Here is a 14,994-nt window from a genome sequence, read left to right as displayed (position 1 = left end):
TCTATAGATCGATAGAAAGACGATCGGGATCCAGAACGATAGTTGGCGATCGTGACGAATACGTTGATTCGATAATAAAGGTAAACTTCGGGCCATGTATACCCTGTGTGTCTAGGTACATATACGTGTGTAAATTGTACACAGAGGCGTGTAGGATGCACCCAGGTCGATTTCTGCGTGGCACCGGTTACCATAACGGTACTTGCGTCAACATGGCTCATCATGCTTCTAATAATGACTTGTCGATTTTTCAAATACCTGCTGCACCCTAATCTTTTCCCCTGTTCGCCCGTCAAACGTCGCCCCTTCTGTCGTAAATTAATCCGGGTAATCGTTTTATAATAACAGTACGTTCTTTGGTCGTCTACGACTTTTTCTCTGGAAGGAAAAACTTGCTACTTACGTGTTAGCGTTTATTCGGGCCGTTGCTCTTTGTACAACGATCTCTTTTACTTTCTAGGATGAGTCGAAACAAAATTTAGAAACGGCTGGTTATTTCAGTCGTTTCTAAATTTCTTTCAAAGTGAGATACGACAGCTTTCTTTTTTTTTTTTTTCTTTCTTTCTTTTAACATTAATATTTGATCGACGAAATAGCTTCAAATGTTCGAGTCGAAGTGCAAACATACGATTACAAATTCAAAGAAGGTAATTCTAACGGCGTGCAATTACAGATTCGAATTGAAGTATTCAAATTCAGATATACGTAGAATTTGGAATTGCAATTTGCAATCAGAAGCCCAAGCAGCTTGCCTGTCGATGATCCAATTCGAATATGCCGATTAAACGCTGAAATCTAAAGGTTCAAGCTCGAAACAACATTTGCATTGTTAGATACTTTAAGTCGAAAAGTTCCGTTAGAATTTTCAAATTCGAATATCTAAATTCGAACAATTGAATTCGAATGGAAATATGGAAGCTCGCGGCGCTTCGATCGAAGCCATCGGAACCAATTGCCAATTCGGACATTCAAATTGAAATTGAAACGTGTCACCGGCCCGTTCGTCGACAGTTCATCAACATCTACGTCGCCTAATTCAGCCCTCGTTAAAAACCAAACACAATCGCGTTCCTCCACTGGACCCTATCGAATAAGCTCAAATTAGATGGACATAATTAAATCCAAATTCCAATTAGAACATTCCAATACACGTGGAAAGCCAGCGCGTCAACCTAACACCGGTTTCTCTACTTTCTGCAGCTTTTTCCATCGTCCGGCTGTGCCCTCGATGGGAAACCAAACGCAATCGCATTTCCTCGCTTCTATCGTATCATTGCCCGTATAAATCAAATACTTAAATCCAGGTAATCAAACGCGTAACCCATTCAAACATTGCGATTCACGTGGAAACGTAGCAGCAGTTAACCTACCGGCACCCATTGGTCCACGTTCTGCAGCAGCCTCTTACGTCGTGTAACTCTACCCTCGATCGAAAACCAAACGCAACATCATCGACGACTGTAGAGCTGGAGCCGTCAAATGCTGATAATTAAATTCGATTTCCCATCCAGACTACCAAATTCGAATACGATCGCGGTCGCTCCACTCGATCATATCAGTCAGCCTGCCAGAACTTTGGTCCGGACGTCATCATCGACCTCTGTGTCACCTCGTCGACTGCTGTTACGAGAGCGAAGCTAGGGAAATTCGGTTGAAGAGGCAATCGCAGGATCGTGTTCTCGATCCTCTGGCTATAGAAACCGAAGAGAGCGAGAGAGAGAGAGAGAGAGTGAGAGAGGACAGACGACCGTCATCGATAACTAGGAAATCGCGTCTCCATAGTTCGCTGTCTCTCTCAAAAGGTTTCGTGGCTCGAGGCACCTTTGACTGCGTCGCTGCTCGCCTCGCTCCTCAGGAACGAAAGGAAGACTAACTCAGGGTCCTCCGCTCTCTCTCTCTCCCTCTTTCTCTGTCTTTCTTCCGCTTGGAGTACTGCCACTCTATATTTAAACGGGCCGCGCACCACCGGCACAATAGGCTTTATGCTAGCAATCAGTATTCTACTTCCGTGACTAGACATCGAGGCGCTCTCTGGCTATCGATTCGCTTCCTTCAATGTCAATAACCTGCGATGCTCGCCTCGATGACGGACGTATCGAGCCTCGCTGACGATGTCATCTAGCGACGGCCGATCATCGATTCTTCGATCATAGGCATTCGATTCTGTCTAGGCAAATCACTGCTCCACAGCGTGATCGATAACGAATTTTCCGCTGGATCGGTGATTATACGTGTACAATAGCATGGGATATGAACGAGAGGAAATTTCGATACAAGTGCAAGTTTTAGGTCGTTTATCAGGCAACAGGTATTTGATTCAACGGGTTAACAGCAGAGGTTATTCGCTTTCGTTTAATTCCATCCATCGATCCTTCACTTTGGATATCGTAATACGGTTCTTGCGCTTCGTCCGACGAGTTTCCAACGAAGATATCAGGAAACCTCTGCGGATATCCAAACTGGCGATATTTTCACCGGTTAACTGATTTTCACGAGTATAATTGAACGAATAACAATATCTTGCGTTACGACCAGTCCTGTTGCCGATAAAATTGAAAAGTGAAACGTTCATTTCGCTACAACTTAATTCCATGTTACAACAGCCACGCGTACTCCGCGCTCGACGAGTATATCCGTCGTCGCCTACTTGACAACGTCGCCAACCGATCTAGTCGAAATGTACGCAAAGTTTCCGAATATCGAAACTTCCAAATTTACTCGTCGACCTGCTCTTTTGCTATCTCGTCCCTTGAAATCGTCAAAACCGAAGTTCGCGTATTAGGTTGTCCGTAAAGTTTCTTTCGTTTCATAAGGAAATAATAGACGCGCAATGTTTTTTTGTTTTATATTAGCTTATCCAATCATGCACGAGCATAATAATAGAGATAGAACGAAATGGATCATACCTAATTCAATAATAAACAGAAATTCTTGTTCGTCCATTATCACCTTACGAAACGAAAGAAACTTTTCGGAGAACCTAATAATAGCTCGTACCTGTGCGTATCGGGTCGCTGTTAAGAGAAAAATCCAATCTCCGGGGAATTAAAGCAAACCAATTATCCTTCCATAAGCCGCGCAAAATTCCCTAGCAGAGATCCAACGAATCTTGCCGTTCTCGATCGGAACAAAAGCGCCGCAGATTTTCCCTTGTCCAAGCTTCTCCTACGTTCATAGAAGGAACGAATGGAACAGAGGGATGATGGATTTTCCTATTTGCGAGGTCAATCGCCCGACAAATATCTCGTCGGATCTCTCGATCGTAGCCGGAAGTGCTGCTGACGTTCGTCAACCGCGAAACGTCGATGACAGACGCACAAAGCGAGCTCGCAGGCAAGAGTAAAAATCAATTGGACGGGACAGGGAAATTTGTTAAGGAAAGCAATTTTTCAACGTTCTATGCTCGTAAAATATTCCAGCCCGACGTCTATCCGTGATCGACGACGAGAATTTTCGTATACGAAAGTAAATATTCTTAAATGGACGGCTATTATAAAGCGCGGATTAGCGTCAGTGTCAGTGTCAGTGCTTCTTCAGGGCTTTGTTAAAGTCCGTTGTAATGGCGAAACGTCGAGACACTTGTCTAAAAAGAAAAAAGAAAGAAGAACGTACTCCAACCGCCGAGGGAACCAGCCTGCAAAAGCCTAAAAAATCTTGCAGGTCTCGTTTCCGTCTGCTTGTCCTCGTTTGGAGCTTTAAGAAACGCGAAATGTCGTGTTCGGGGGACTAACGGTCGAAGGAACTTTAGGTTTTAGTATATTTCGCGCTGTAAAATTTAATATCGTTCTTTATTTCCAGTAGAAAATATGCAGAAAATGATGAAAGACCGGGAGAGGATCGTCAAAGTGAAACGCGTGAAAATCTATATTCCTTCGATAGATGCTACTACGCTCGGAAATAAAATATGTATGCGAGAAATATTTTGTCGTATAAATGGAAATACGTTGGATATACGATATCCAAATAAAATATGCCAAAGAAATATTCCTTTCGTAACAAATTTTCCATATCTTCCCATCGTCGATTGAGATTAATCTTCGACTATCGCTCGGTAAAACATTCGATAGTTGAATAAAATGTTTTTAGGAAATGGCGTAAAATTCTCAATTCCTCGGCGATCGATCCAGCGTATTCGATACTTTCGTTTCGAGACGATTTTTTTCTCGTAGGATGAAGACAGGAAACATAGAAGGTTCGTACGTTACACGGAAAATTTGCACGAGCTCTGTTTATTGCGTGCAAGAACAAATGGTATTCGTCGCGATGAAATTTTCACGACGGTGTTCTCTTCGCGCAATTCCCATCGGTTTACCAGCTGGTAAACGAAAAAAGAAAAAAAAGTATATAAAACTAAGATGACAGGGAATCGTTAAAATTCCGGTCCACCTCGGTTCGCGAAAACGGATCGAGAGGATTCGTCAAGCGTTCGCTACCAAACATCCTCCAAACTGCGTCGTACACGCGCGTGGGAATTACGAAGATCGCACGAGGAACAGCGAGCGTGCGATCTGCAAGATTAATCGCGCGATATTTATTTCGCTGAATTTAACTGGCGTGGAGTGTGTGTTTCAGGGAAGTGGAAATTAGAAAACAAGAGACGGAGCGACGATCGAAACGTTCGTAAACTGTAGAGAGGAGAACAGAGGCAAAGTGTACAGAGGCGTAAAAGGAAAAGTAGAGAAATATAGGAGAACTGTAGGAGACGACGAAGCGTAATGAAAAGAGCAGAGAAGCAGAAGAAGGTAAGTGGATGACACGAAATGAAACGCCCAAAGAAAACAGACCACGCGGTTCAAACGGTACGATGAAAGAAAATCCGAAGAAACTCTATCGAAAAAGAAAGAGAAATTGTAGGAAAATAGAAGATAAAAAAAACCAAACACGTTTAAGGATAATAAATAGAGAAAGGAGCAAGCAAACGAGGATAAAACGGAGAAGGTTTCCTTGGTTGCGATTTCATGCGGGAAAAAGCATCCCATGGCCAGGAATATTCTTCGCGGCGGGTCTGGCATATTCGCGCGTGCCAATATTAAATTCGTCGGTTCGGACGATCCACGAAACTCGTGGAATGCGAGAGAAAACATTCCTGCTTGGCTTCGGCCAGAGAGGGATCGTTGCCTCTCTCACGGTTTTCGATTTACGCCGTCCAACTCTCGCATCGATTCCTATCGGATCCGCGTTTCGTTCCATCCGCTCGTTTTTCGCGACTTCGTCGCCGTCCTTCCTCCTGTTTATTCATTAACATCGAGTATTATTCGATGGAATTCGAACGTTTCTTTCTACGAAGTCGTTTCCGCGTGCGTGATTGTTCCAAAGAATTAAAAATTTGATGGATACCAGAGGTGCAGCGGAATGGAATTTTTCATAGAAATTTTGTAGATTTGCAGAATTCATGGAATTTTACAGCGCAATTTAGGGGATTCGATCGTGAAACGATTTACTGGAAAATGATGGATGGCGAGCGTTTTTCTCTCATTGCATTATTTATCTATTCGTGTACCTTTCGTTCTGATTTTTACAGCGTAGATTCTTCTCCAAAGAATTCTCTCTAAAATTAAACAACAAACATACAGCGGTAAGTGTATCAAATCACGAAGAAGGAAGAATCGCGATCGTTCCATGACGCCTAATTCGCGTCCCACGTTTACCTCTTTATCGCAGCCTAACGTGGTCCAGTCGATTCGTCGACTCCAATCGATACGATGAACGCAACTTCACTTTTTATAGCTGTTCTCGTATCAAAATAAAACGCCGCTCTATTATCCGTTTTATTCCGCGTCATTTTCAACTTTTACTTCCAATCTTTACCGCGTTGAACAGCGAAAAATAAAAAATACGTTGCCTCGACTTCTTCCAACTACCATACAATTCAGATGTTAATGCGAATCGATACGACCTAACCGCCGACGAAGAGCACGCGCACGGACCCATACGAGAGAATATTAAAGGGAAAAATTCGTTAAAATCCCCTTTCTTCCTCGTGAACCCTTCTTCTTCGACCTTCTATTGGCTTGGCAACTAAGTGATTGCGGATTTTCTCATTAGATGGTATTGACAAAATCCGCAATCCCTTAGTTGCCAACGCGATAAATCACGAGGACGAGAGAAACCGTCCGTCGATCGTGCAAGAGCCACGAGCGGTTTCTCGAAGCAGCCCGAAGGAAGCATTCCTCGATCGTACGGAAACGTGTACGACGACGAACGAAGGAGGGAAAGTGGCCGAGGAATCGGCGGCAGCCATCTGCGATCTCCGTACACGAGTAATAACTTCATGTTAGCGAGCAGTTGTTTGCATATCGTGCGGTATAGTTAGGTATAGCTGGCCTCGCCGGGCCAGATTCGACCGGCCTCGGGTCAACGACGCGAAACGCCGATCGTCGCCACAGAGACGAGACAGTTTCCTCGAGACGAAACTTTGCTGGAGCTCGTTGGCAACGCGGTGAGGAATCGTCTACCGTGTTCGATGGTCCGGTAACGTCGAACGTTACGCTCGTTCTTCCGGCTTGCAACGTTTCGGAGGAAGCTGGGTTTCTTGGTCGAAGCGAGTCGGATCAACGAGGGACACGATACGACGTCTGGCCTCGTCTCCAACCAGAGAATAAAGCTTTCGCCTCTTTCCACGATGGTTCTTGGTTCTTGGAAGGACGAGTTTTATTTTCCACGGATTCGATTTATCGACGGATGGTTCTTCAGGCTGATCCTTTCTTATCTTTATTTGCAAGAATGTGGATTTGAAGAGGAACGCGAGTAGGAAAAATTTCAAAGCGCAAAGATTCACGTAAATGTTGCGAATAATGTACGAAAGTATATAAAATACAGAGAATTTAGCATCTGTTACGGTGTATTATAGCGAGTGAAACAAGTCTCTGCTAATAGGTTTTAGTCTTCTATTCGTCTTTCAAAAATATGAATTTGTAGAAATATTTGCGATCTAACGATCAGTGTTTTTGAAAGGATTTGGATTTAGCGTGAAAATTACTCTCGCGTCGTGTAATTTTATGTTTGGATAAAAAGATAAAAGCTAGAGAGGACGATTTCCATTCGAGTTTCTCACCCGTGTTCTTCAAACGCTGTCGAAAGAGATTAAGTTGCGACGGGACCAGTAATGAATTTAACGAGAAAAGATGTAGATGGAGATTGGTGTATACTGTGTGTAATTTCATACTCCAAGAGAATAATTTCCGTAAAAATTTTTTATGCAAATTCCTCCAACGTTTTCGCAGATTTTTTTTCAATTTTTCAACCTACAGATAAAATTCATCGATTTTATCTGACGCGCGATGATAAAATCGACGAGTTTTATCTGACATTCGATTAAACGTTTCAAAAGAACGTATTTATAAGCAACTACGATAAAGGAAATATAATCGCTCGACTGTAGAATAGATAGAAATATATTTAGAAAGGGAAGGAAGCGCAGCACATTGAAGCGAAAAATTGTAAAATCAATCTGCAGTATAAAATCAACAATGGAGCAGCTGAAAGAGTGGTTTCCATCGATCTAAAATTTTGTTCGCCCGCTACGACCTACGTACAATAATGTCCCGAATCAACGAATGGAGTAAATTGCTCGTGTGCAGTATGTGGGAAATACAAAACTTCGAATACGATCTTCTCACGAAATTCGTGTTCAGCACAATATCGCACACGCAAAAAATATGAGGCAAATCGATGACCCGAGCTTCGAGTTCCATAATCGAGTACACGTGCACTCGATCGCAGCTTTTCCAACCGAATTTCTTTACACGTAGTAAATGCGCATCGCAATTTTATACGGTCGTAGGCGTGTGAATTATAAGAAAAAGATGAAAAAGAAAAGTAGTAATTGTATTAAAAAATAATTACACAATTAATTAAGTAAGAGTAAATAAGATTATTATACTTTATTTTAGTATAGTAATTTTGAGTTGATAACGTGTGAATTTGGACAATTTGTTACAATTTTCACGCGTGTATTCTGTTGAATTATTATTTATTAATATGTTGCTAAGACTTCGATCTATACTTTTACTTTCGTATTGCGCGAAATTACTATTTTTCGATAAACGATGCATCGAACAAGATATCAGTTCGTATTGTTGTTCATTAAGCGGTACATCGATCGAAAAAACATCATTGTTACATCGTATATCATTATAAAATATAAACGTTGGAAAGTTGGTATCGTCAAAGAATTTATTAATCGTTTGAATCGGCGAATGTTTCTGTAATTCAGTGTCAGGTATGGGCAACTTTTATAAATCGCCCTGGCTCGATCTAGCAAACACGTTTAACGTTTGAATTTTATCCAGAGATAGAGTAGCTGTCGCATTTATCAAAAATATTGGAAACGTGAAAATTTCCAATGGAAACGGTAACTCATATTTACTGAACCCGCGTAAAGATTAAGTTAACGCAATTAACGAGAAACTGTCCGGCAATGAAATGTAGCGCTGTGTATCAGTTTTTCATTTTTACAGTGCTGCAGCTGAAATTCGTGGAATAGAGTTATCGGTATCGTTATATATTCCGGGCCTTTTTTCCATTCGCTCGTAAATTTTCCAGCATACCGGCGCCTCCTCAAGTAATTTTACAATTTACCACGATTTTCTATAGGCTCGTTCCGATAAACATATACCCTAACTTGCTAAAAGAGATCGTATCACCTGGCAATTATCAAATTTGATAATCGTTAAACGATAATTTCACGTTATATCAAATTTGACAATTATCAAACGATAATTTCTTTCAATGATCGACAGATTAACTTGCTGGCAGTATCCTAATTGTTCGATAAAATTACGCTACTTTGCGCAATTCAATGCAATGTCGCAATTCAAACTCTTTAACATCTTCAACTTCAACATCTTATCGGAGAATCTCAAAATCCAAAGACTATCAGCACCCTGTTAAAAAGCATTGAATTGTAGAAGGCAAAATGTGTTCGCTATTGAACGAATAATCGATAACTTTGGACTTTCTATTCCAAACTATTATCTATTTATCCTCGAAGAATGTAATTTTCTTTGTTCTATCGCTTCTTCTAGCAAATCGATTGATATAATTATATTCGTGTTTCGATAAAACTCAAAATTACAGTAATTTGTCAGAGGAGCTGGTATATTTATAATGACCGCAAGCCAGTCATTTTGATGGATTTACAATGACCGATCGGCGAATCGTACGAGATAATTTGTAAATGTGACAAGTCCTTTTTATGCCAGAGGAATAAAGAGAGAGAGAGAGAGAGAGAGAGGAAGAAGGAACACACATTATTAGCGTTATAAACGTCAGTTTAATGCTTCAGGATATACCAAGGAAAAAATAAACGCAACCGCGGCAGAAAATTCCTTTTCCACGGGTCAAAGCAGCCACGTCACCGCTCGAGCATCCGATCCTCGAAGGTTACCATTCCACGATTCCTTCCTCGATCCTTGCCACATCCACTCAACCCTACATTTCCTCATTTTTCAGCGAGGAATCATCACCTGCTACGAGATACCCTGTACACGTTTCGCTGCCTAAGTGGGGGACAGAACTGGATTTGAAAGAGAGAAGAGGCTAATAAGAACGAAACTTATCACGGTTGGCAAGCGAACGATAATTTAAGAGTCGAATATCGAATTTACAATAAGAATGGAGCGCGAAAGGATGAAAATTGATCGAACAGAAAAGGCGGAAGATACAATACGTGTTCTGTTACGCACGATCTTATGAATACGAACGCAAGGAATTTCGACAACAAGAAAAATAATCGTGTTTTCGCTAGATTCTTCCGACTGGTTTATTCGCCTTGTTTCGCCGCGAAAGACTCGCCAAGATTCAAAGAACGCGTTAATTTACTTTTATCTCGGCAGGATCGTCGATGTCCTTGGATCTGCTACAAGTTACTAGGCCAACTTTTCAAGGAACGTTTCAACGAAAGGAAAGACTTGGCCGCGAAATTTGCAACGAAACGCCCTATCCACGTCAACGGCCACTCTCTCGTGTTTTTCTTAAACCCAAGAGATTTCTCAGCGCTGGAAAAACACGATTAAGTAAAAAACGATGTAAGGAACGCAGCAGGGTTACGAACGACAAGGAAAATAATCTTCTTAATCCGAAAACAAACTCCGCTCGCTCATCCGCGTTACTACGATCCATATTTATAGGAAAAAGCTGTTCGAGAGAAAAAGCAAATGGCTGAACGAGGCCGAAACGTCTTGCACGTTACCTCGAATCTCCGTGGAACGAGTATAGGATCTGTTGCAGAGGTTACAAGGGTTCCCTTCGAGGGAATTCCAGGAGGAGACGGCCACGTTCCCCGGAAACGACAACGCGATCCTTCCATTTACACCGTGTCACGACGAGTTCGGGACACCGTCGGGAGAGAAGCGGCCGGGTAAACGAGATAAATAGAGGGGGAGGCCCGGGGGACAGAGGAATATATTTGCATGGGCGAATTGGAACACCTGGATGCGCGTGTATGTCCGCTGAGAGAAATTGCACGGAACGTCCTTGCTCGTTCCAGGCGAAACCGAGGGCTGGTTAATTCGAGGAAAGTGTCCGGCTAATCTGTGCTGCGATTTTCTCCGATGACTTCCACCAGCTCCATCTTCTTCAAATCGCTTTTTTAGTTATATTCTCGCTCCGTGTGTGCACGCGTTTAAATTCCTGTCGTTCATTTTAATACCAGAAATATACACCAGTTCTCTCTTATTTAATATTCGCATCCCGTCCTTAAACGAGTATTTTACTGGCTAGTATTTTACGTAGTTTTGAAAGAAAATTAAAGATCTAGTTGTGTAAACAGAAGCGAGTAAGTAATTCATAACAACATTAAATTACGTTGTAACGTTGCGACGTACGATATCGATGTAACAGACATACCACGTACTATGAAAAAGAACATATGGTTTCCAGAAAATATATTCGAACCAAGTCTAACCAACCTATCCTATTCTACTTATCCTTCTCTAATAAGTCTAAATATTAAACTCTATCCTTACATTCTACCCTTAAAACCAAACAAAACAACGTTTCACAGACTTTACTTTTATCCTTCGGCAGTCCTTCTGGCATTCGTAAGAATAACAGAGTGGAAGATTTCTGGGACCATTTAACCGATTCAGAACGACTAGAAAAAACACACACGGAAAGAAGCTTCAAGGTAAGAGAGAAAAGCGAGAAGCAGCTGGCTGGATGACGTCACTACCTGTCTTACAGGCTTTGCCAACACCCCTTGGGGTATGGGTCAATCCTGGTACACAGCCGAGAGTTTTGTCCAACTATTCCAAGTGGCGCAACTTCATTTGCGTCCGGACCACATTTTCCGGAAACGCTATACGCGGTGACTGCTAAGTTTCCTCAAGTATTTCCACAGAAGGTTACATAACGTCTCGACGTGCCCTGTCTCTATGCGGCTGTAATACACGAAGGCGAGAAGGTATTCCACTTGCAAATTTTGTAGGAAAATTTAACGATATGCCATCAAGGACGAAGGCATTTTCCTGTTGTTTTGCTACTGAAAGCGGCCAACGAGCCGATAATTGTGGTATCGGAGATTTAATTGAACAAGCGGGAATTGCAGAGTTTGAGGGAAAACGGTGAACAGTGGGGAAATTAATCGTTCGGAAATGTGAACGTTCGAGCGTCCAATTTTTATACATTCGAGAATTGATATTTTTATGAAATTAACGTTTGAAGAAGGATCGAAGCTGTCGATATTTAATTATCCCCTGAATATCGTTCTTCGATTATTTGCAACGATGCGGTAAAAAATGTCATCCGTATCGATGAGGAAAACATTTAAAAAATGCTTCCTCTCTATATTGAATTTAAAGTATTGTCAAGTATAGAACTATATGCACAATATTCGTACGGAATATTTTAGTAACGCGTATCATTCGTTATCCATTCGACAGAGATAAATATTGATTAATAATTGCTCGTATGGCATTGGTAAACGTCTGAAAAATTGTGCGCAACGATAAAGCGAACACCCCGTGCATTTTTTTTATTTGCCATTATTTATACTTTCTATATAGACGTAGAACAATCGAAGAGGAAAAATCGTGCGAAAAAACGATTTCAATTATAATCGAGTAAGCACATTCTGCCAGCTAATTAAAGTTAGTAGCTGTAATTGCGCAGCGCTCTGTATATATTATTATACCCCGCCATTATCTAGTATTTGTATGAGAATAATTAGCGGAATGATTGTGGTTAACGACTAATTAACGAAGTTAGTATACGGGCAATCTTAATGTACACCATTGTAGCACGCCTTCAAATGGTTCATTTTCAACGTTAACGTTAAGTTAGTAAATGGCGAACTGCAATTTTCCTTTTATATAGCTTGATTCGTTTTAATTCGTTCCACTATTCCATGTAACTGTTCTTGGATAATGAACGACGCAATCGATCTGTCATTTAAATTTAAGCGCATGTCGATGAAGAATACGTTACGCAAGATGATGTCACGACGTTGACTCACAGGTTGATTTAATTTAATGGGAAAAGAAGCGTAACGTAGGTTAGTGTCAAACGAACAAGACGAATAAAAAATATCTGGAAAGAGGTTACACAACGTACGTAATAGAAATAACACTTAAATATTCTTTTCTTTAGTCAGACTATTATAGATTAGGTTACGTAAAATGTTCCTTAACCTACGCTTACATGACAAATAGATTTTCGTCGGTATCGATCGTCGATAGACGATAATTCTAGATTCAATTTGTTGGTAATTACACAGAAGTAATTAACTGTTCCGAACGTTTACGACAGACTTAACCTCTTAATGCTTTGTACGATATGTACATATGTTACATACTAAGTGTATACATTTTGAAGGAGATTTATAATCATGAATATCTTAATCGATCTATGTTTATTACATTATATTCAAATAATATTATTCATTGATTCCAAATGTTATCACTATAATCATAACAATCGCGATTCACTACAGTGTTAATGAAATTTCAAAATATTTTATGCAACACATACAATATATATGTGCATATACGCAAAAGTGTTTCTATAGTATGCATTCAAATGAGCCAGTGTATGATTCACTATTATTATTATATTATACAACTACATAATCTTTTGTTAATAATTCGAGCATTAAAGTGTTAAACGTACATAAAACGCAGCCAGATAAAGTTACAACATTGTAAGATATTGCAAGTCTTATAAACTACCGTTAGTCACGATACATCATATAAAATAAGGTTATGTACGAACCAATTTAGCGAAGATCACTTCGTAAATCCTTTTGTTCGAATGAAACACACCCGTAAAAGCATCCCATTGCGAAAGGATCGGTCGTTCACGGAAGAAAATGTTAATTAAAATGCTTTACGTTCCGATCGCGTTTAATCGCCGTTAAGGTCAACGGTTTCCGATCGTCGATACACACTACTTCAGACGCGTGTACTTATTTATGTACTTGTAACAAATATAACGTAATTCGAGCGCTTAAGATAAGGACAGCGAATCGAATTAAAACGGGAAACGTATCCGGTTCTACGGCTAACGGCTAATTACTTGACAATAAATTCAAACTACGATTGAACGTCGCGTCGAATCGAATGGTTGCATGAAACGAGAGATCGATTGTATGTGCAAAAGATGCCAACGACCGGCGGCCGGCGACTCTTTCTAAGTGGCGACTCCTTTCAACCGTTTCTTTCTCAAATTATTATCGACCAAGTAATTCGCGTAAACAATATCGTAACGTCTTCTCCGAATTTACTGCTATCGTTGCGTCAAAGAAATCAACACGGATTGTTTTCATCGTAAATGCAAGTGTGAACTTTCTACGACTTTCCACGGCATGTATTCGCAAAGGAAATTAAGGTTAGTCGTCAACAATATCGATTCCACCATATTGAATTCTTGTTTCTTGTTATTAAAGCGTGCGATAATCTAAAAAATAAATAGTTATTAAAGGAATACATAACAGAAAAAAAAGATGACAAGTTCTCGTTATGTTATCAGTCTTTTAATTATTTTCATACTTTCTTTATAACGCTTATGTGATTGTAATACAAATACTCGAGTGCTTTCTCACGTGATTTCAATCATTGTATACGAGTAGGTATTCCTGAAAGAATATATATTCTCATGTTTTTTTCATTACACTTCCCGTCGTCGTACCGTATCGACTAACAAATGGTTATAAAATTTTTGAGCGATTTCAATTTGGATACAATGGAGGAATAGCGAATAGGTTGCGAAAAAAAATGGTGTCCGGAGAAGAAATTAATATGGCTTTCAAAATGCTGTCTCCGCGTCGGATATACGAAACCCGCACGTTTTCCTCCAACCAGATGGTCTATTCACATAACACTCCATTCAACTTCTTTACAAACGGCTACCATGTTCCTAGTGATCTTCCATTAAACTTTCGAAAATTTGCCGAAAGTTTACCCCTTTTAATGGAGGCTTTAATAACTCCGCGCGAAGAAGTGTCTTTTTCATTCGATTCCTTTATTACCGAAACTGTTAATCACTCTTCCATAAAGAATATTCGTCTCAAATCGGTAAAATTTAGAAATATTTTGCGTAAAAAACAGCAACGGTAGTTACGAGGTCGACAATTTCAAATTTCGTTGCATATACATACATACAGTGGCTACGAATAGCATCTATTCATAACCTTAGTTTCCAATCAAGCGTTCTTCTATCAGGTTTTCATTTTTATAGTATCAAATCTGTGATATCGTAAATAACATCCATGACAATGACAAAGATTACGCGATATACTCGATACTTCGTTAGTAGAGAAAATTGAATATCCACTGAACAAAAATATCTCTCGGTATCAGTTTAATTTCAAAGGGTTAGAAAAAAATTGACAACCATCGTTTTTGACGCGAACTCTTAAATCCCACGCACACAGAGGGCCATAGAGCCGCACGACGGCTGCCCAGTCGAGACTTCTTCGAGACAATCGCGCGCGTCTCACGGATCGCGAAGAAATCGCATCGTCGCGTCGTCTAACCTCAATGACACAATCGAGCGGAG

General features: G+C 40.5%; 1 protein-coding gene and 1 long non-coding RNA gene across 9 annotated transcripts in view; one reads left to right on the top strand and one right to left on the bottom strand.

Moving 5' to 3' along the window:
- Window positions 1-14,994, top strand: part of LOC126871471 (uncharacterized) — a 152,085-nt gene that overhangs the window by 38,930 nt on the left and 98,161 nt on the right. Inside the window, exons 3-4 of the long non-coding RNA XR_007691654.1 lie at window positions 11,029-11,128; window positions 11,185-13,824. This is a non-coding gene — a long non-coding RNA (uncharacterized LOC126871471). The remainder of the gene's footprint in view (window positions 1-11,028; window positions 11,129-11,184; window positions 13,825-14,994) is intronic.
- Window positions 1-14,994, bottom strand: part of LOC126871415 (ankyrin repeat domain-containing protein 50) — a 218,180-nt gene that overhangs the window by 202,275 nt on the left and 911 nt on the right. The window lies entirely within an intron of this gene.

Source organism: Bombus huntii, chromosome 11 (genome assembly GCF_024542735.1).
Source record: "Bombus huntii isolate Logan2020A chromosome 11, iyBomHunt1.1, whole genome shotgun sequence".
In the NCBI taxonomy this organism is placed as follows: domain Eukaryota; kingdom Metazoa; phylum Arthropoda; class Insecta; order Hymenoptera; family Apidae; genus Bombus; species Bombus huntii.
This window is presented reverse-complemented; position numbering and strand designations above follow the sequence as displayed.